General features: G+C 33.9%; 1 protein-coding gene across 2 annotated transcripts in view; it reads left to right on the forward strand.

The window, feature by feature from the left end:
- Positions 1-20734, forward strand: part of LOC141455690 (uncharacterized) — a 176844-nt gene that overhangs the window by 31783 nt on the left and 124327 nt on the right. The window contains exons 3-4 of one of the 2 annotated variants that reach the window (XR_012459399.1): positions 17620-17805; positions 20432-20720. The exons of the other annotated variant lie outside the window; for it this stretch is intronic. The gene's annotated coding sequence lies outside the window, so the exon portion shown is untranslated. Of the gene's footprint in view, positions 1-17619; positions 17806-20431; positions 20721-20734 lie in introns of those variants that run through there. 2 annotated transcript variants of the gene reach the window in all.

Consider the following 20734-nt stretch of genomic DNA (forward strand, 5'->3'; position numbering starts at 1 on the left):
GGTTTCAGCCTAGGGCCTCAAGATCAAGAGGGGCCTACATTCAAATTGTTAGCAAAATTAAAATTACACTATTCTAAAAAACAGTGAATACTAAAACACTGATCCGAAAATAAGGAGAAATTCTAGGCATATGACTAATAAACAAACATAAAAATGTATTGGTCAAGATCAACGCGTTCGGCTCATTGGGTCTGTTCGTTTGTACTAAATTGCTCCAAAGTATAGTTCATACGTTCACTGATTGCTATGGCAAATATTGACGTGCCTTATGCTACTAAGCTCTGGTACAATGTTTCATCATGAAACATGAAACAACATGTTTCATTTAACATATTGATATATATCTCAGTAGTATGTATTTTATTATCTCTCATGTAATTTACAAACTTAAAAATGGGAGGTGAAAGGGCCTCATAAGTGGAATAGCCTAGGGCTTCTTTTCATCTAAATCCGGCCCTGTGAATGGCAGTCTTTTGTTTGTGAACTTTTAGAGGAATATTTTGGATAAAAAAAAAGGAATTCAAGGAAAAACCCCCTTTTGGAATGAAGGGGTTGAAACAATATCAGACTCTAAGAAAAGTGGTGTACAAACTTTTTACTTGGCCCAAATAAAATTGATCTTTAATATAACTGCCTTAAATATGGAGCATTCACTTTTTAAGAAAACATCTATAAAAAAAAGATGGTTTGGTTGAAGCAATAAATTTCCATAAAAATAGATACTTTACTGACATCATGTTGATTTCATAATAAATATGAATTAAAATTCCACATTTGAGTAAAATATCTCTATAAAAAAATTTGTGAACATTAAAAAGGGGAAAGCCAAGTGAATATTTGACAAACAAATGTTGTTGTTGTTATATTTAATTGCTAGACTAATTACGAATCAAACAGAATCAACTATGTTCATTTCAGCTGAACACTAAAGGAAATGAAGAGAACAGTCAGTTTGCAGAAGAGGAAATAACCCCTAGACAGCTGTTAGCTTTTTGTTCGATAATCTATTAAATATTGAGTGGAAAATGGTAGTAAAGTAGCGTTAATAATTTAGATAGCAGTTAAGATTCCAAACTGTACTCAAGCAAGAATAGGAAATGAGCAATTCTAAAGTACATGGCACATAGTTTGGAAGGTGTAAAAGCAGAAGTTTATATAATTTATTAGGAAATTTTTCTTCTAAACAAAGAACTAGACATGAATATCCTCAATTTGAGATGGCAGACATTTGTAAATATTTGATGACTTTGATGTAACTGTACTAACTATTTAGGTAATCCCTTCTTCAATCCGGCAAACTTTTAATTTCAGTTTACGGTCAGAATAGTTGGAGAGAAGTAAAGAAAATAACTTTTTAACGATTTGTAAGCATAAGACTGGCCACTTTGTTTTTAAGGATGTTCGCAACCCTGTGGATGTTTTATTCTAACTACACAAACAACCATTAACTGGCAACACTATCGCACAATATTCATAGGGACAGGCAGAGTCTGCTGTAAACAACAACTATTTGGGCCTGGAGGAGCCACTGGCCAATTCTAGCTTATCATCTCATATTCTCTACATGTGCAAATTTAATTTTACTGATGCCCATTTTTTTATAAATTAAACATTGTCAATTTAAGTGAGTCACAAAGTGATCATTTAGGAAGCAGAAGGTCTGGATTGAGAACAATTCCCAAGTACTTATATCTGTATATTACCATCTTCTCTGGTTATGGTGTTGACAGTTTGTTGTTGCGAGGGAAGGAAAATTGGTGAGAAGGATTCCTGCGGTCCAACCAAACTATCCTTCCGCTTGAAACAGGAATTGTGTACGATCATCACTTGTTAGTCGCCTAGGAAATACTTTGTGATTACTTTAACCCCCCTAGTAAACCTCACGAGGAAGTAGACATTGTTAAACGGAGTGCCTATGGCAGATCAGTTACCTAGACAACCATGGTTTAAGGGAACTGTCACTAATAAGCAGGCTAAGAGCGAACCACGTGGTGTGCGGATCATATCTGCACAGGATCAACAAAAGGTCCTCCCTCCTCTTTGCGTAGATTGCAATGAGGAGGAAGATTTCAAACATATAATAATGATATGTCCACGTTATGTGGTAGAAAGGAAACGAATGTTTGACGACATATACAGGTATTTAGATGCACCATTTCGCTACGAAGACATAATATTCTCCACCAACATCTATGTGCTTAAATCTGTAGCAGAGCTAGCAATGAAATATGAATGTATTTCAAAAGTTATAGAATGAATGCAAGAAAATGATTACAGAAGGATTACGTGATTTTAATTTCGGTTAAGCTATAAGGATGGCAGGAATATAGAGTACTGATCCATCCATTAGTTGTAAGGATTATGTTGTAAATAATTGTATATAGTAGAGAGATGAATGAGTGACGCGGCGAATGTATATTTATAAGTAAGCATGGAGAGTGAGTGATATTCTAGTGATAAGCACCTAGACGATGCTGGCTGTATGGCGAAAGACAATGCCAAAAAAAGACAAAAAAAACAATATGAGTGCCAATATTTTTAACTTCGGAGACCCGCAATGCTAATATGTATTGTGGTACTGGGTTCGATTCCCGGTCTTTAGGCCTTGGATTTTATTTAATGGTTAATAAAAGAAATTTACAGCAAAGTATATGTTTGCTAGTCGCCTCCGTCCACGACACCTGATTAGTAGTTGGACGTTAAGACCCGCCTGAAAAAAATAGGCGATTGCTTTACTTTTACTTATTTTTAGCTTCGGTCCGTTCCATCCTCTGCTTATCAGGATTCTATCTAATAATTTTGCTTTCTTGCATCTTCTTAGTACAAAATTTTTCCCCATTCCCAGAGATAGTCTAATCAATTCAAAGGCGCTCTTTCAATAAATTAAGTACTAATCACTTGTTACAACCACCATCTTTCTGTAAGGTCTCTCCGAGTGTTACCCTTACTTCATCTCCATTTCTGTTCACTTCTTTAGTGAGACTACTTCCTTGAGCTGATTAGCTACTCTGGGTGTACACCCTTTATAATGTACAATACGCTGTCATTTTGGAAGGTGTAAAAGACCATCTTTATTTTTTTGGCAGAAAATTTTCTCATGACTGCTGAATCAGATTCAGACAGCTTCAGGTTACGATGGACCGCTCTCAGATTAGTTTCATTTACGCCCTGCATTACAACTTACCTTTTTAACCAATTGTTAAAACGTGGGATCTTTGTTTCTTTTTTCAGTAGTTGTCAAACCAATTTATTATTCAAGTATATGTCATTATGCTCAAATATTAACTACTTTAGTGTATCCTTTCATATCTTCTATATTTAATGCAAACTAAACCCTACACAAAAACTAAAGCATACTCGTATTCACTACTTACAGTTTACAATATTGTTTTGAACCTACCGAAATTATTCGGCCCAATAATTAACTCAAGGTGATTTATTTGCAACTCAAAATTTTAAATATTCTTAAAGCAAAATTTGCAAAAAAGCAAAGATAGTGGCCACTCAAATTTGTACATTCTTTCTAAATTATTTTTTAATTTTATATGAAAACTATTTATGCGTGAAGCTTGAGGATTTGATTCCTAGTCTTAAATAAATTTTCCCATTCTTCACTAATATTGTGATTTAACACCACAATATTATTTCATCGCCAAATGGCTGAGCAAAGAGTTATCATTTATTTCTCAGCATTACTGTCGTACATCATGAATTTTACAAAGTAAATGGTTGGGAAGAAATGTAAGGTTGTAGAATATATTGCAAGATCGTGTGCAGAATCTCTACAAACAGTCAGCATCCTGCGTGGGCAGGATTGTGAATGTTCCATCTTTAGTTTGAGAAAAATACTTCTCTTCCCAAAATTATTTTTTTAAAAAACAAATTCTTCATAGAGCTCCTTAGAATTTATTTTACTTGCTCTTTTAAATAAAACAAGTATAACATAAATATGATTTGCAAAAAATAATAAAGAAACAGTAAAACTTACATGAATGTCTCTCCCTGCCTGCAATTTTTCACAGAACCGGATGTTAAACTTTTTCAGTCTTTACATAAATGCTTACAACTTATTTGACTTTATTATCAATCTTGATTTGTACATTAAATGTTACTGATTTCCGAAATAACACTACAAATAACAGTTCTCACTCTCCGAGACTGTAAAAAAATTGACTTGTCTCTGGATAAGTCCAGATTAGAAATGTTTAATTGAAAAGCCGGAAAAGTATAAAAATAAAAGTGGCACTTAGCCAAAGTAATTTTCTTAAAAAAAAAAAACGAATTATTTTGTATGATATATCATACTAATGCAAAGGATAAGAAGATAATATATTTGCACAATGTATTGATACATTTTTTTAAAGGAATTCTGAGGTTAAATCGTTCTCAGAAAATCTTATTAGGAAAAGTGATAGACCTATGTACTGTCCAATAAATTTTTTTTTTTTACTTTAACAGTATCATCGTTAGTTGAAGTATGATTATAACATTTCAAGTTGATGCCCTTCTTTGGGAACACAGATTGGTGCATACCAGGGAAATCAATCGCCAATACTGATGATAAACACTTTTCTGCTAGCCCGAACCGACATACTAGCAGTACCAGATATTAATTCGCCTTCAATATTAAAAAAAAAGGATTATCAATTAATAAACCACTAGTGACACTACTACAAAATAGAAAGATTCTGTTATTGTAAATTATCTTAGCTGCTACTATAATTTAACATTACAAAGAGTTCTAAGAGTTAAAACAGAAAAACACCAAAACTCATCACCAATGATTGATTACCTTGATAATACATTAATAACATAATCACAAATTTAAAAATAACATTTTTAGGAGCCATAGATGGAGAAATTCGAATAAATACTGGATAATCTATTCATCTGGCTGAAAGATTTTGACTGATTTCTTATCTCTTGATTCTTTACTGCTGTACCCAAACATAATGTGAAGTTTGGAGATTTTTAACGAGCATGACTTTGAGATGTGATTGCTGCCAAACTTGATGTGAGAGAGTAATAATTGGAATTTACAATTTTTACTTATTTTTGTAACTTATAAAAACTAAAGTATCCTGTATTTTATATATTATATAACATGATCACTCCAATCACACCTAAATCTTCTCGAGCCTTGGCTGCAAAAGTGGAGAATCAAAGTGAACGAATGTAAGTCTAAATACATAGTATTCACCTTAAACAAGAAAATTCTCCCTCCTCTCTCCTTCCACAATACATCTATACCAATTTCTAACCAAGTACGGTATCTCGGACTACATCTTGACAAACGACTAACATGGAACCCTCACACGAGACTCAAACGAACTGACCTCAATCTGAGGTATAAAATGTTGAAAAGACTACTCGACAGACGATCAAAACTGACCCTGACGAACAAACGATCACTATATACAGCTCTACTTGCCCCAACATGGAAGTACGGAATACAACTTTACGGAAGTGCCAAAAAATCGAACATCAACCGACTTCAGACCTTACAATCAAAAATTCTAAGAACGATAGTTAACGCTCCCTTCTACGTCTCCAATCATACTATAAACTCTGATCTCAATATTCCTCTCGTTTCTGAAATAGCCCAAACTCGATACACAAAACTCCATTCAAATCTACACAGTCATTACAACCCTCTGATCCACAACATGTCTACAACAACACTTCCTTCTAATCCTCAACGCAGACTAAAGCGGCGGTGGCCACGCGATCATCTCATCATTTAACGCCGACCTCCTAGGATGGTTGCTGTGTAAGCTTGCCAATCTGGCGAACTAACGGCTTCCATCACTGGATGGTCGTCGTTCACTCCAATCACGCCCTTGGCGCACATGCATGTGCGCGTATGTGTATGGATATGCATGTGCGTGCATGTGTATTTGCGCCATCCCTTTTCACTCATCACTTTTGCTTATTGTACTGCATACAGTTGCAAAATAAATAAACAAATAAAAAAAAATATAACATGAAATAATCAAGTCGTATCGCTGGGATGATCAGTTGCTCTGTCTTACAACAGATGTAGTCGTCATCAATCAATCAAAGTCTTCAATTAATTGATAACAAACTCGGCTGACTTGAAATTGGTATTAAATTTAGTTTAATGTTGGTTAAACAGTGTTTCTGTTTTATCTTATTATGAAAAAGTAAATCTCTCTTTTCTTATACAAATACTGCACTTAATTTACACAAATTCCACATTGGTAAAGCAACTACAAATTGTACAAGTTTTTTTTGTTCTGTTTTGGTATAGTTAAAATTAAGATCTATGTGTCATAAAAATCCTGAAATGGTTGAAGCTTTGTTTAGAGTTTATTATTGAAAGCTGAAATAAAACGGGATTAAACAGGATTTAGTGGAATAAGAGAGGAAGAAAGAGATTTGTGAGGACATCTAAGGGAACATCCTAAGTAATAACATTGAAGAAACCTTGGGCAAGGATACTAAGTGTATACTTGGTAGATATACCATTACCAGCCGCCAGCTCTTGCTGTCCCAACAACGCATTAACTGGGACTTCCTACTTACTCCTTAATGTTTCCCAGCTCCCTTCTTCCAGTGCAGTAAGAGCTGTTTCTTCTAACTATGAGACACTTCAGTTTCTTTCGTATGTGTACCAACTATAGTTTCGTGTCACCAATGAAATCTGTATGCAAACATAATATGTAAACTTTATTACATTGGTTAAAAAATTATTAGATTTTACGCCAATAAATTTCCACCTTATTTTCTTTTTTGACAAGGTTAGGTTTGTAAATTATGTTTTTCTTATTCAACAATAAGAAATAACCAGCTGCAATAATGCTAAAAGGAACTTGGAGAAGCAAGAGAAATGCAAGAGAAGTATTGTAATGCTTTCTTATTCCTTCTTTCAGGCACCATGCTCTTCACTCTTCAGATGATGATTGTCGTTGCCTCTATCATCACCCTGAGTTGCTGCAGACACAATTTTTACACAGTATAACTCATTGCTCACGCTAAACCGAGTCGCGTTGCGCCATACTCCATCAACCACCATATGTTTTCCACTTCAACAAGAAGAGTTCTTCATCATCAAACTATCATGGACCAGAGACAATGATGAATCTCATTATGATTTTCATTTGTTACCCCCAAAAAAAAAATCACAGCAAACGCTCGGCCTCTGTAAATATGAAATGTATATCACTGTAATTTTATTAATATCATAGCCAGGAGCTATTTATTTATTGTACGGATTTACACAGAGATTTCAACGTTTAGGAAAATATATTGTCGTTCCATTTGACCATGCACACAAACTGCCATACATTCATAAATAACGCTCTAAAATACATAATAGTGCAAAGATAAAACAGCATAAATGTTATGTAATAACCCAGCAAGAATGAAAAGTAACTATAATAATGGAAACAAGCTAAATAAACTTCAGCATGAACGTACTACAACATGAATTTGCACTTAACAAAATTACCATCTCAGTCTTATCTTTAGTAAGTAAAGTGGCTAATTTAATTGGCCTTTTTGTTATTTATAATTGATAGTGAAGCATACTAGCCACTCACGTCTGTACAGCATCGTTATCTTCATCAGTAATTATTATGTAATTTGTATGAAATAGCAGAGCAAGTTCTCTCGCTGGCATAGAATGCCACGTTGATTGTAGGCTAAATGAGAAATTCCTTGAGTACCATGATTATAAATTAATATTCACCTCAGGAATACTTTAGGTTTATTGATTGCATAATAAATAAGTTCACTACCTAATTGGATTCTGCACAAAAGATGAAATTTAAAAATTCAGAAAAAAAAAATTAATTTTAAAGTGATTCTTGTGGGATGCATTTTGCAACATAAAGTTGTGTTTCGCTTGTTGTTAATAGGCGTATCGTTGCACTATTCCATATCATCCATCGATCTGATTTAGCCTATATTAACATTGTTTCATTTAAACCTAAACCAAACGCAACCCTTAGCAAATATTCCAAGCTGGCCGATGCTTTGAATTTTGTTCATTATATAATGAAAATTAACAATAAGAAAGCTACTTCGTTAGACAACGATGGAACAATAAGAATAGTTTAAATTTCATGATCTATTATGAAATGGTAAAAGAAGTTAGTGAAATAGCTAAAGATAATGCCGGCTTGAGGTTGTGATAAGTGAGCAGCGAAATTAAAAAATCCGTGCAATGAAGTTTAAAATTATAACTATGCCATCATTCAAAGTTATTACTGACGTCATGGAATTTTCAAATATTAATAGTCACGTGTTCAATATAATATGTAAAGAGAAGAAGTTTTTTGATTTCTTTATGCATGGTAACCCATCATCAATATTGGATCCCGCAGGCAAAATACTTGAATACTTGAGAGTAGATGTCTGTGCAAATACCTTCTTTTTACTTGGAAATCTTTCAAGCGTTATAAGATTCTAATATACTAAATTTTCCAGTCGGGTTTTTTCTGTATTTTTCTCTAAGAAAAGTCAAGGAGTTTATTCTCCTGCGGCATACAGGCAATATTCTTGATCTAGCCAGTAAAAGGGTTTATTTCAGTAAGAATACAATAAAGTTTAGGAGATTAAAGTGTAGTTGAGTGTTTAAATCTGAAATTTGGATGATGGCAATTATTTCTTCAACTTGGAACTTTCATAGTTGCTAGTGTTATTGTTTATTTTCTCAGTTGTGTGCAATAAAGAGAAATTTCTCATTTCTCTCAAGGATCAGTGATGAAATCAGATTTTAAAAATTCAGTATTCACTGCAAATATCCCTTCTGAGTTCCTCTGACTCTACAAAATGTTTCAAAAACGAAAAATCGTAGGAAGCTGGAAGTTTGGGCCCTTCTAGGAGACCAAATTGCAATCTAGCGATTAAAATCTCTCAAACTAAAGTACTAACTTTCCATTACTTATAATAAACAACTTTTACAGTCTATTTGATCTCCAAATTGCCTATATAACTCAAACAGTTGAAATACATACGTAATACTATCCTCAAACCTGTGTGAACTTACGGACTAGAGCTGTGGGTTTCTGCCAAACTTACAAAACATTCGGAAAGCACAGACATTCCAATCAAAACTACTCACGACAGATAGTTGACGCTCCTTTCTCTGTTCCTAACCTCTTACTCTTCGCAACGACCTCAACAACCCATTCACACAAACAACTCGCTTAGACTAAATATCACAAGTTCCATACTGCTCTCTCCACTTGCTTTAATACTTTTCTACAGTCTCTCGCCTCCTCTGACATTCCTGGCAATCCACCGTGCCGTCGTCAAAAGCCCTGGCCCTGAGACTTCCTAGAGGTCTGAAGATCATCATTATCATCAATATCCTGTAAAAAGAAGAAGTGAAAACACTTGGTATTTTCTCTCCTCCTGCTCATCACCCACTATTTCCATCTTCATTCATATTTACTTATTGTAAATATCTAAAAATATACAATAAAAACATAAAATATCCAACAATGGGTCACTGCCACTTCCAAGCTATGGGACGGCTTAAAATTTTGTAGAGCTCACAGGGAAGGAGACGTTTCATGCATTGACATGAAAATAAGTATTACTATTTTTTAAAAAAAGTAAAGAAAGAAGATTCTAGTTTATAGCAAACTTTTGACCACAGTTCGATGAAGTAATCTTAGTTAAAACTATTAGTTGACTCTATGTTTATTCAAAGTAGCCAGCCCAAGGTTGCATGATCTGTTTGAAGTCTAAAGGCCAGAATTTGTATACAATGGTTGGTGTAAGGCTGTACTACACCGTCCTTCGATCACCTGTTTAAGTCTATTTCTCATTTATTACTGAAGTAAAACTATAGGTTTAATTTTGAGCAGTTGCGAATAAATTGCAATGAAAAGTGTTTTCACTTGTTTTCAACCCGAAAAAAACGCAGAAAACTTGAAAACAAAATTTTCCATAAATTTGTGGAAATTCTAGCAGCACATTTACCTTAGATAGATTTTTTTTTTTTTTTTACAGAACAGTAATTTGTTCTAAATGTTCACTTTCAAAGGAAGTTATTTCAGAACAAAGTGTGAAACAGATCAATTCAAAAATGTATATGAAATTAAAAGTTATTTTTCTAAATTGAAGGTTTAATTTTTTCTGATAAAACAATAATGCGCTCATAAACTGCCAACCCTAAGATAAAGTGCTTATTAAGTGCTCTCATACTTAGAAATCATGCTTCATTAACAATGTGTACCGACGCATTCACTTTTTCATGTGAAAAATATATATAACGAATTTCTAAGCTAGGGAATTGTACTGTTATACATCAGTGTAATGTAACATGTTGGTACGGGAAACATGAACAACATTTTTCTTCTTTCAGATAGTGTTCTTTTTCCTTTTTTTTCACGGGAAGATTTTTCTTGCTTCATTCGTGTACCCCTTCCCTATACACTCACAGACACACACACACCCATACAAATAAGCTTTTCACAAAACGTAAAACCTACAATACATACACAAATGATGTGAATGAGAACGGAGTATAAATTTAATTTTGCTATTCAAAGCACGCTCTCTTAAAACGTATAAACGTTGGAAAAGCAGGATGACTGGATTTCTGTAATATAATCCAGACCTTATAATCCCAGACACTCCAGCCGCTTTTCCTTTCAAATCCAGTTACAAAAAACAAAAAAAATAGGAGTGTATTTTTTTTTTTCAACTTTTCGTGTGGGAAAAACCCTAGCACGGGTGTTTTTCTATTTAAATCAAATTCTTCATATTTGCTTAAAATCTTTAATGAAAACATTAAAAATTTACATTTGCAATACTGTATTTCTCACAGCTTAAAATGAAAAAAAAGTAAATTTGTACTTGGATGTTGTACTTTGCGAGGAACCTTTTACTTTCGGTGTTGTTGCTGACAGAGGTTTTATTTGTAATAGTACATCCAAATAGATCACTCTCTCAGCAACAACACCTCCAAATAATGATACAATGTCCACAGGTTCCCGACATGGCTTTGGTACACCAACCCACATCTCACAGCTACGAGTATTAATGACCTCTCCAAATATTCTGGAGAAAACAACCCCAAAAACTAGAAAACAGAGCAATCTTGTGGTATGGTGTAGAATATCTAGCAACTACCCAAGGATCTCCCAGATATATATCCTAGGATGAACGGAGATCCACAGTTAGGGAAAATTTTTTAGACTGATAAAAGTAATCTATTTTTCAGGAGCTACTATGCAAATTGTGTAAATGTAAAGATGTTGTTAATGTATGTTGTTTCTGTTGTTAGGCTGGGATGGCCCGCAGGGACGCCAAGATCCCTGAAGAAGTGGCTAGCCCACTTCCCCCTACGGGAGTAGAAACCTTTTATGTTCCTCTAAAGTAAATTAATCCAAAAAAAAAAGTCACCCAGAAATGTTGACATCCTTTCGATTATCTGACTCAAAAAATGCGCGGTTTACCATTGGAGTAGCTGCCTACCATTGATTTACAATTACTATTAGTTCTCTTAAGACCTAATTTCACATATTTAGTCAAACAAACCATCCACAAAAACATTGTAATTCCCAAATTACCATATGTTAAACAAATATTTCTAAATTCTTACTAACTAAAACTCTAACTACATTTTGATAATTCCAGACGTTATTCATTAAAAAAAGCCATGAAAAACTTGACAACAATTTTTTCTAATTATCTTTAGTTAAAACCGTAGTTAAAATTGTAGTTAAAACTGCAAAATTTTAATAAACTACAGATAATTAGAAAATTCTTTTACAATGATGAACACTTTTCATTAATACATTCTCCCGAAAGGGAAAAAAGGCTGAAAAAGAAAACGAAGGTCTGGTGTAACTTATTGAAATGTACAGGTAACATGAACATGAATGGATGTCAACGCTATAAAATAATGGCAACATAGATTCTTCCTTAAACTTTTTGCTTTCATGTCAATTTGTTGACGTTGACAACTCTTTACCTATTGAATATAAGTTTTATACTTTTCTTTTGTGTATAGCTATCTCTAAAAGTAGTTGGTTTTTTTAGAATTCACTAATAAAGAGCTTTTTGTAGAAAATACAAATAATAACTGCAGCACTGAGATGTTTTTTATCTTCATCTAGGCGGATGAATTAATAATATAAAAGTGGACTGTGTTTTCAAAAGGATCACTTGTATTAATTTCTTTGAATAAATGAAATATTGTTCAAATACATGTATATATTATTCCCCAATTTGGTAGGTTGTCTTTTACGTACTACCTGGAAAAAATTGGCGATTTTTACAGTCAAATGGGAAGTAAGATTCAAGTGACGACTGTCAATTCTTATTAACTAGCTAAAGTATCTGTCGGCTGAAAAATCGTCTGCTGAAACTCCTCTTCACTCTAGATTGTTATCCTAACTCATTCTGCCAAGAAATTGCCAAGTAAGTTCCTTCCATACTCCAAGGGCACAAATTAAAAGAACTAGCAGTCAGTTTTTCTCTCTTTTTCCTTATATGCTTGTCCCATCCTAAAACATTCCTGAACGATATACGAGGTGTGTTCAAAAAGTAACGGGAATTTTCGTTTTTTGAAAAAAATATTTATTTATTCATCTACATTAATATTGTCGCCTTCAAAGTAGTCCCCTTCGCATACAATACACTTGTGCCAGCGCTTTTTCCAATCCTCGAAACACTTCTGAAACTCGATCTTTGTGATAGCTTTCAGCTCTTTCAGCGATTCGCTTTTAATGTCATCTATGCTTGTAAAACGACGGCCTTTTAATGTTCTCTTTATGTTTGGAAATAGAAAAAAGTCACATGGAGCCATGTCTGGCGAATATGGAGGCTGGGGCATCGTTAAAGTTTTGTTTTTGGCCAAAAATTCACGAACAAGCAATGAAGTGTGAGCAGGTGCATTATCGTGGTGCAAAATCCATGAATTGTTTTGCCACAAATCCGGGCGTTTTTTTCGGATTGCTTCACGCAAACGGCGTTGAACTTGTAGGTAGTACTCCTTATTGATTGTTTGACCTTGTGGCAAGAATTCATGATGCACTATGCCATTAAAATCGAAGAACACAGTGAGCATAACCTTCACATTCGACCGCACTTGTCGAGCCTTTTTCGGTCTTGGCGATCCAGAATGCCTCCACTGGGACGATTGAGCCTTAGTTTCGACATCATATCCGTAAACCCATGTTTCGTCACCTGTTATAACACGTTTCAGTAGATCCGCATCGTTGTCGACTTCATTGAGCGACTCTTGAGCAACTTCCATTCTCCGCTGTTTTTGTTCGAAATTCAACAATTTTGGAACAAATTTTGCTGCCACACGTTTCATACCCAAACCATCCGAAAATATTTCATGGCATGAGCCAATTGATATGGCAACATCATCAGCGACTTCTTTGATTGTGATTCGGCGATCGTTCATAACCATTTCTTTCACTTTTTTCACGTTTTCATCGGTTGTTGATGTGCTTGGACGTCCAGGTCGTTCGTCATCTTCAACGTTTTCGCGGCCATCTTGGAAACGCTTATACCACTCGTAAATCCTTGTTTTACTCATAGCAGACTCACCATATGCCTTTATTAACATTTCACACACTTTATTACACTTTATTTCATTTTTTACGCAAAATTTAATACAAATTCTTTGATCCATTTTTTTTAACAAACAAAAATCGCCAAGCTCGAAAAACACGTCTAACCTTAAAGGCTGCCACTTAAGAAGTAAACAATGAATATTACTGAAAATTTTATCGTACTTCAGGGGCATGTGTACCAACATAATAAAAAAAAAAATTTTACAATCAGACTCTCCAAACCCGCGAAATTTAAAAATTCCCGTTACTTTTTGAACACACCTCGTATACTCGTATGTATAAAAAAATTGTCATGTTAACATATAGGATCTTTTTTGTTATTGTAAGAAATGTGTATATTTTTATATAAAATTTACGCCAATCTATCTAAAATAAAGTTGTTTTTTTTAACAGACTATATAATATAATTGCTTAATTTTAATACTAAAAATGTGTAAAATGTTAGTTAATTTCTCAGAAGTAATCAAAATGAGTTAAATTGCAACAGAATTGTTTCAATTTTTTTGCAAATGTGAATGATTGAAAATCAATTAAATTAATAATAGCTCATCTACTGTTTAATGTCAGCAACTAACAATTAAAAAATTATTTATAAATTATTCACATTAATTTTTTATAAAACTAGCTAAAACTGATATTATAAAAACACTTTAACAGCCTTTTTATAGAGTTTCATAATTTACAAAAAATAATTAAAAGCAGTTGTTCAATTAGCCAATAGAGTGCAGCAAGAATGAGTTTCTGACTTTTTTTTCTAATTATTATTTTTTTTTTATCATTTAAGGCGCGTCAACATCTAAGGTTATTGGCGCCAGGAGCTTTTTTCAGTGCACTGCCGGCCTCCGGACAGTGTTCTCTCGTTACAGACAACACTGTCCATCACTGGACTGTGAGCTGTAAGAAAGCTCCTAGGAAGAGAAAATCTAAGGGTCAGCAGCTGGATTCGAACCCGGGACCTCCGCGTGGGAGTCCAGTACGCTAACCGCTTAGCTGATCCCTTCCCTTTTCTTATTATTATTACTCGTTTCTTAAAATTTCATTCCTCTACCGCAGCTCATTCTAACCCTCTCATAGAACACCTATCTTCATCCACATTACCAGATAAATCCTTCTAAGGAGATTGAAGAGAAGATGGCCACGTGATCTACTCTTACCGTGAGAGCTGTATAGTAAGAGCACGTTAATGGAGAGTCACTACTGGGTGTCTTCACCTATCCATGTTCATGTTAACGTCTTATCTTTATCACATTTGCTTGTTGCAACAATTAATGCAGTTGCGAATTTTAATAAAAGATTTAAAAAAAAAAACTATAACTAATTTTTTCTTATTCCTAATCAAAAATTTTGTAAACTAAAGTGAGCCTAATTTACTATTAAAGATCTATCTTCGTTTCTAAGAAGTAGTTAATATTTCATTGGAAAGATGTAATATGATAAGAAACGAGTGCTAGACTGAAAACAGCTATCCTCAGCTCTTATCTGGGATATTCTTTATTTTTTACAATTTTCTTCATCTACCACCAGACTGAAGCATGCTTAGAAAATATTCCAAACAAAATATCTCAATATTTATCTACCTCGCTTATATTTGCTCCGTCTTTTGTTCACTTTTTATAAAACTTGTCATTAAATCTTTTGAAACGAAGGGTTAAACGAAAAAAAAAGAAGGAGATTTCATTTTTTACTTTCCAAAAAGACGTTTGAATTAGTGGCCAGATAAGGTAAGTCGGCAGCAAAAAATTATGAAGGGCTGACGGAGTCTTGCAAACTTCAGATTCTATAACTGAAAGAACATGGTGAGGCACACTAACTTAGATACTTTACTCTTAGTACCATTTTTAATTAGTACATTCAACGTCTAATTATTGCGAATATTAAATGTAATAACTCATTCTAGACACTCTAGTGGACATTAAAGCTTAAAGCTAAATTGTTAGGATAACAATCTAGTGTGAAGAGGAGTTTCAGCAGACGGTTTTTCAGCCGACTTTAGCTAGTTAATAAGAATTGACAGTCGTCACTTGAATCTTACTTCCCATTTGACTGTAAAAATCGCCAAATTTTTTCAGGTAGTCTTAAAAGTCAACCTACCAAATTGGGGAATAATATATACATGTATTTGAACAATATTTCATTTATTCAAAGAAATTAATACAAGTGATCCTTATGAAAACACAGTCCACATTTATATTCTTAATTCATCCGCCTAGATAAAAAAATAAAAACATCTCAGGGCTGCAGTTATTATTTGTATTTTCTACAAAAAGCTCTTTATTAGTGAATTCTAAAAAAACCAACTACTTTTAGAGATAGCTATACACAAAAGAAAAGTATAAAACTTATATTCTATAGGTAAAGAGTTGTCACCGTCAACAAATTGACATGAAAGCCAAAAGTTTAAGGAAGAATCTATGTTGCCATTATTTTATAGCGTTGACATCCATTCATGTTCATGTTACCTGTACATTTCAATAAGTTACACCAGACCTACGTTTTCTTTTGCAGCCCGTTTTGCATTTCGAGAGAATGTATCAATGAAAAGTGTTCATCATTAAATAGGAATGCTTCATTTGCTGGACTATCAATTTAGAATGGATGCTGAACCCTGAAAGGCATATAAAGGAATACCAGGGAGGGTGATTGGAGGCCAGGCAGTGGCCAAGAGATCTTGTTGAAGAACCGGGAAACCATAGAGTGAAAGAGAGAGTAAGTTTTACGATACGATTACTCTAAATAATACTCATTCGCTTATAATGATAAAAGAACCCATTGTGGGCGCGAAAGTATTGGTTTGTCGAGGGAGCGGGTGCCACAGGACTCTACGAAGTGCTTACTTCTTTCCACAAAATGAGCAAATGGTAAACTAAACAAAAAGAACATTTTGTTTATATTCAATAAATAAGTATAGCGAAGTGACATAGTAAACAACCCTGATAAGTAAAAAAGAAAGCAGTAAAACGAATCAGAGAAAAATGAAGGACTATTGACAAGAAAAACAATCGATGCCACCAAAAACTAAACACTAAGGTCTGTGCAATAGCCAAACAAGTGACAGCATTGTTGCGTTAATTAAATTAAACCAATCAAAAGACAGTACTAATGAAAAAGAGGGGAAAAAACTAGAAAAGAATGTGTTGGGAAACAGTGAAAATACTTTCCTTAATTTCATTTTGTTATCAATAACGTTTGAAAATAATTAGTACATTTCACCGAAATAGAGCAATCCATGTGAATTAAAATAACCAATAGAGCTGTCTCTATTGTCCACAGCAACATACACCATTCAGACCATCTAAATTATTCCGTCAAATTGCTGATACTACGTCACAAACCTTACTCACTCTTCATAGCACCTCAACATCTTCATGGATACAACAATCCGCTTAGTCTAAGTACTATAAATACCATACATCTCAATTTCACTCTCCTAATCTTTTTGTCTCCTACTTCATACACTATTTCTGAAAATCCTCCACTTCGTAGCCTCAAGACTTCTTAGATATCACATCCAGAGTGCTTACCACTGGGTAGTTTTCTCCTTTTATTCTTTACTCCTTATTCTCTTCGCTTCTTATATACTTATTGTATCTTTATATTTATTTTAAAATATCTCAGAATTGTTCAGTTTAATCGTAGGTCTCTAAACTGAAGTATTAATGTGTGAACATTACTTTAGACTTTGGTAAATCAGAATAGAGTATTTTAATCAAATACCAGTTTAAAATTAAGATTTATAAAAAAAATAATAAAAAAGAACCAGTCAAGTTTTTATAAGTTTTTTCGGTAAAACTATGTTCGAGCCACAATAGATCCAAAGGGGTCGCAGTGGCATAGGCCTTAAAGGCCGCCCTATTAGAATGTCCACCTTAGTTTTAAGCCAAGGCCATTTTTTATTGAATAATAAAAGTTGTCTAGTTCTCTTTGTAAATATTCACTTATTGGGGGGTGTTAAAATTTATGTTAGCGAATAGTAACCATTGTTTTATATTGATTTTTATCTCATCATATAAAAACTTCTTACAAATATTTCTAATGTCTACATTCGTTCCAGAAATTTGATTTTCATTGTTTTTTTCCTAAAACAACAATGACGAGGATAAAATAGAAACAATTATCCATGCTGATAAGATAAAAGGAATTTCACTTAAATTTTCTATATATTAGGATATCAACAGGTTGGAAATACTGTGAAGTATCAGTTTCTTTCTCAAAGCTAAAACAAGAGGAGATGATGTCTGTAAGTAAACTTATACTTACTTTATTTTTGTTACAATAACAAAGTAGGGTATTCAACACTCAAGAGTCACATTTCTTACTGAAACAAAGTTTCTTGAAACTTAAGGTATAAACATAAACTTAACTCAAACCGGGTAGTTTTAATAGAATTGATTTTAAAGAAAATACAGATAAATCTATGAACTTGGAACAATTGTGCTAGCCCGGTATAAGAACAAATGTTCAACATTCTAAGACTTAACAGATGATGAAATCAGAAACAAATTTTGGATGGATGATTTTTTTTGTCTGTACTTCAAGATTCTCTTCATGATTTGGACCATCTGTCCTATCAATCATTTTGTAATTTAAATCTCTACCAAGGCTCCAAAGCTTTCGCCATACAGCCAGCATCGTCTAGGCGCTTATCACTAGAATATCACTCACTCTCCATTCTTACCTTATAAATACATTCGCTTCACATATTCATCCCTCTACTATATACAACTATTTACATACAGACTTACTACTAATGGACGGATCAGTACTCTATATTCCTGCCATCCAGGCTGCAAAGATACTTTTACAAATAGGATAAGCAGGCAAAAAGATGATTTCAGTTTGTAGTCAACTTTTAGTTCAAATGTTTGTATAATACTACTTTAATAGTAAATTAGTCTTAACAAATTGTTTCCTCCTCTTTTAAGAGTATAACAATACTAAAGCTTTGATCTTGAAATATTGATTAATTTAAATATTTTAATACTACAAATTCTGATGTTAGGTTCAATTTAAATTATGATCCAAACTGGTCCATGTGATGCATATTTAATGATTAAATAACAAAATAGTTCTAGCTTTCAATATTAGTTCAGTAATTGCTTTGCTTGTTAGCTGGCTTTATTCAGAAGCAATATTTATATTTATGAAGCAATATTATTCGAATAATTGTAAACAAAACAATGCTTAGAAATAATTTCTAATATGAGTGAACAAAATTCAGAATCCAGACATTACATACTGCAGTACCCACGTTGAGAATCTTTAAGCTCAAAAAATAATGGGCATAAAGATAGACAGGATTAAGTAGGGTAAGTGTACAAGCACAGCTTATCTGATGAACTATTTGCAGAAATTTTGTTGAGCTTATCTTTGATTTTATCTGTGATAACAGGTATGCTCATTATAACCTACTTATTGTAACTGAGGCCACTTTCGGTCACTATCATTCTTCATCAAAGCTACAATCAGTTTGGTGTAGAAATTTCAACTTCAATTACGTTACCGTCATGATGCGCTTGTATTGTTACACTCGCTGGCTGTAGAGAATTCTGTAATGATTGTAACGGCCAAACATTATGTTGCCTTAATTTACATTAATACAGATAATATGGTTTTGTTTTAAATTGCTTTAAATAAAGATTATTATGATTTATATTCGGCCCCCATAGGAGGAAGTGGGTTAGCCAGTCTAACAACTTGAACAACACTTACACTGACACCTCAGACACTTAGACATAGGGTCTATAGAGGTAGTTTATATATTAACTATTCAAGAAGGAAGATGTTAGCTGAGGAGTTAGTTTGGCGAACTCCAATGTGGAGATTTCCAGTTCAACATCTGCCAGTCCATAGATTTTTTTTTCTTCCTATTGGAGCCTCTGATCGGTGATAGACAGTTGTTCTCTGTAAAGAGTGGTAGGTGATAGGGCCTCTGTAACGAGTAAATGGTCCCAGAGGCCCGGAAACAGGCAACCTTTATCAATTTGTTGCGTACCAAAATATAGACATTTTATTTTGTCTTGCAATCCGCAAAGTTTTCAGTTTTTACCACAATAATTCAGTTATTTTTTGCTGTAGTAAAAGTTTATGTTGTTCATATATAGGGTGTTTCACCCGGGTTTAGGAATTCTCTCCATTTACGGTTTTACATAATCTAGGACCAATACAGTCCTACACTTTTGCTGAATTCACATGATGAACTGCAACCGTAGCCAAGAATCAGACCTCTCGCTATGCCAAAAGTCATTTCTCTACAATGCTTCCTCAGATATCCAGAAGATGATTTGTCCAAATTAAAAGAAAGTGGATGGATGGTGTTTCAAATACACTTTCCTTTCCAAGGAAGAACCAGGAAGGGCGGGATGCTACTAATTGGGAATAAACACTCCCTGATGCCAACAAAATACCATCCATCAATGACCCAGAGAAGATATATCTTCGTCTTAAAGTTGATCAGGTAAACAACTTAAAATAGAAACACAAGGTATGAAAGTCATGACCAAGACAACTTCTTTCTAGGGCTAACCACCTGCTTAAAAATAACCACTGATACCTACCCCCACAAATGGACATAAGGATGCGAATCTCTGGTTTATACTATTTGGGTTTAGCAAAACCCGAGGCCTTCACTAACTTCACCTCCTAGTTCATACTTAGCTAATATAAGCACCTTTCATCCAAACCGCACACTCGTTCAAACCTATCCCCCATATGCATTGTTTCTCAGGTTGAAGTACGATATTCGGGCTTACTGGGACACTAGATAGGGACAGTTATCTCTCCACCATTACTCTTTCTTAATTAATGTCTCTTTTTCCAACCACATTTCAATAAAGGAAAAATAAAATTTCACCTTATTGTTTTAGACCAGAAGTTTGCTGCTTCTATTAGGTCTTCTAGGACTGGCTTTTGGCAGAGTGGTAATGGAGAGATCTTTAGGAGAAGTACCGGAGCAACCTGAGAAGAAAGCCGAAGTTGTACAGATTGCTTCCCAAGTCCAAGATGGAAATGATGGTACGGTGGATAGCCAAGGAATGGGACCGCCACAAATGATTGGCGTGATTTCAGATAAACCATCAGCTGGAAAATAATAATATTGAAATCTCTGTTAGAATGTAGTGAACTTATATTAGATAAATATATTCTGAAATTAAATTATGTTTTATTGT

The sequence above is a fragment of the Rhodnius prolixus genome, unplaced genomic scaffold (genome assembly GCF_049639745.1).
Source record: "Rhodnius prolixus isolate KJV_2025 unplaced genomic scaffold, Rpr scaffold_4, whole genome shotgun sequence".
Classification (NCBI taxonomy): Eukaryota; Metazoa; Arthropoda; class Insecta; order Hemiptera; family Reduviidae; genus Rhodnius; species Rhodnius prolixus.